Consider the following 3,642-nt stretch of genomic DNA (forward strand, 5'->3'; position numbering starts at 1 on the left):
AAACATTTAGAGAAGAGCTAATACCTATCCTTCTCAAATACTTCCAAAATATAGTAGAGGGAGGAACACTCCCAAACTCATTCTACGAGACCACCATCACCCTGATACCAAAACCAGACAAGGATGTCATAAAGAAAGAAAACTACAGGCCAATATCACTGATGAACGCAGATGCAAAAATCCTCAACAAAATACTAGCAAACAGAATCCAGCAGCACATTAAAAGGATCATACACCATGATCACGTGGGGTTTATCCCAGGAATGCAAGGATTCTTCATTACACGCAAATCAATCAATGTGATACACCATATTAACAAACTGGAAGAGAAAAACCATATGGTCATCTCAATAGTTGCAGAGAAAGCTTTCGACAAAATTCAACACCCATTTATGGTAAAAACCCTCCAGAAAGTAGGCAGAGAGGGAACTTTCCTGAACATAATAAAGGCCATATATGACAAACCCACAGCCAACATTGTCCTCAATGGTGAAAAAATGAAAGTATTTCCACTAAGATCAGGAACAAGAGAAGGTTGCCCACTCTCACCACTCTTATTCAACATAGTTTTGGAATTTTTAGCCACAGCAATCAAAGAAGAAAAGGAAATAAAATGAATCCAAATTGGAAAAGAAGAAGTAAAGCTGTCACGGTTTGCAGATGACATGATACTACACATAGAGAATCCTAAAAATGCTACTAGAAAACTACTCAAGCTAATCAATGAATTTGGTTAAGTAGCAGGATACAAAATTAATGCATACAAATCTCTGGCATTCCTATTCACTAATGATGAAAAATCTGAAAGTGAAATCAAGAAAACACTCCCATTTACCATTGCAACATAAAGAATAAAATATCTAGGAATTAACCTACCTAAGGAGACAAAAGACCTGCAGGCAGAAAATTATAAGACACTGATGAAAGAAATTAAAGATGATACAAACAGATGGAGAGATATACCATGTTCTTGGATTGGAAGAATCAACACTGTGAAAATGACTCTACTACCCAAAGCAATCTACAGATTCAATGCAATCCCTATCAAACTAACACTGTCATTTTTCACAGAACTAGAACAAAAAAATTTCACAATTTGTATGGAAACACAAAAGACCCTGAATAGCCAAATCAATCTTCAGAATGCAAAACGGAGCTGGACGAATCAGGCTCCCTGACTTCAGACTATACTACATAGCTACAGTAATCAAGACAGTATGGTACTGGCACAAAAACAGAATTATAGATCAATGGAACAGGATAGAAAGCCCAGAGATAAACCCATGCACATATGGTCACCTTATCTTTGATAAAGGAGGCAGGAATGTACAGTGGAGAAAGGACAACCTCTTCAATAAGTGGTGCTGGGAAAACTGGACAGGTACATGTAAAAGTATGAGATTAGGTCACTCCCTAACACCATACACAAAAATAAGCTCAAAATGGATTAAAGACCTAAATGTAAGGCCAGAAACTATCAAACTCTTAGAGGAAAACATAGACAGAACACTCTAGGACATAAATCACAGCAAGATCCTTTTTGACCCACCTCCTAGGAAATGGAAAGAAAAACAAAATAAACAAATGGGACCTAATGAAACTTCAAAGCTTTTGCATAGCAAAGGAAACCATAAACAAGACCAAAAGACAACCCTCAGAATGGGAGAAAATATTTGCAAATGAAGCAACTGACAAAGGATTAATCTCCAAAAGTTACAAGCAGCTCATGCAGCTCAATAACAAAAAAACAAACAACCCAATCCAAAAATGGGCAGAAGACCTAAATAGACATTTCTCCAAAAAAGATATACAGACTGCCAACAAACACATGAAAGAATGCTCAACATCATTAATCATTAGAGAAATGCAAATCAAAACTACAATGAGATATCATCTCACACTGTTCAGAATGGTCATCATCAAAAAATCTAGAAACAATATATGCTGGAGAGGGTGTGGAGAAAAGGGAACACTCTTGCACTGCTGGTGGGAATATGAATTGGTACAGCCACTATGGAGAACATTATGGAGGTTTCTTAAGAAACTACAAAAAGAACTACCATATGACCCAGCAATCTCACTACTGGGCATATACCCTGAGAAAACCATAATTCAAAAAGAGTCATGTAACAAAATGTTCATTGCAGCTCTATTTACAATAGCCAGGAGATGGGAACAACCTAAGTGTCCATCATCGGATTAATGGATAAAGACGAAGTGGCACATATATACAATGGAATATTACTCAGCCATAAAAAGAAATGAAATTGAGCTATTTGTAATGAGGTGGATGGACCTAGAGTCTGTCATACAGAGTGAAATAAGTCAGAAAGAGAAAGACAAATACAGTATGCTAACACATATATATGCAATTTAAGAAAAAAAAATGTCATGAAGAACCTAGGGGTAAGACGGGAATAAAGACACAGACCTACTAGAGAATGGACTTGAGGATATGGGGAGGGGGAAGGGTAAGCTGTTACAAAGTGAGAGAGTGGCATGGACATATATACACTACCAAACGTAAAATAGCTAGTGGGAAGCAGCCGCATAGTACAGGGAGATCAGCTTGGTGCTTTGTGACCACCTAGAGGGGTGGGATAGGGAGGGTGGGAGGGATGGAGTTGCAAGAGGGAAGAGACATGGGAACATATTTATGTATATAACTGAATCACTTTGTCATGAAGCAGGAACTAACACACCATTGTGAAGCAATTATACTCCAATAAAGATGTAAAAAAAGGAACTCATTTGGGGAGGGAATCATTTTGTTGTTGTTTTTGTTGAAGTGGAGTTTATTTGCAGTATTGTGTTAGTTTCTGATGTATGGCAAGCTGATTCATTTATACACATATATATTTGTATATATACATATATTCCTTTTCATATGCTTTTCCATTATGGTTATTACATGATATTGAATATGGTTCCCTGTGCTATACAGTAGGACATTGTTGTTTATCTATTTTATATATAGTAATGTGTGTCTGCTAATCCCAAACTCTTAATTTATCCCTTCCCCCCACCCCCTTTCCCCTTTGGTAACTATGAGTTTGATTTCTATGCCTGTGAGTCTGTTTCTATTTTGTAAATAAGTTCATTTGTATCATATTTTAGATTACATATATGTGATATCATGCGGGAGGGGAAATTTTTTAAGTCCCAATAATTCTTCTTAAGTTTAGTTTAAATTTCAAGTGATTAACAATAAGTATATCTTGTGAATCATATTAAACCTTCTGTACTTGCTAGGCTCTTCAAATTGTTAAACATGTTTTTCAATTTTATAAAATAGAAAAGGTTTTCATTTTAGATGAACAATAAAATGTTATGTCAAAAAGCAAAAAAAGATGTTAATAAGAGGGAAAATTGTGAGTGAATGAGGGGGGAGGAATATGGAAACTCTATGTACTATTTGCTCAATTTTCTATAAAACTTAAGCTAAAAAAATGAAGTCTATTTATTTAAAAAAGAAAAGGAAGAAACTACTTGCCTATCTTGAACGTTACCAACTATTTAACGTATATGTGCCTAAGTTTCCTAACCTGAATTATTTAAATGATAACATTTCCTACCTGACAATGTGGTTGTGAAAATCAAATGTAGTTATGCATGTAAATAATATAGAAAAATGTCTGTCAC

Source organism: Lipotes vexillifer, unplaced genomic scaffold, assembly GCF_000442215.2.
Source record: "Lipotes vexillifer unplaced genomic scaffold, Lipotes_vexillifer_v1.1 scaffold768, whole genome shotgun sequence".
Lineage (NCBI taxonomy): Eukaryota > Metazoa > Chordata > Mammalia > Artiodactyla > Lipotidae > Lipotes > Lipotes vexillifer.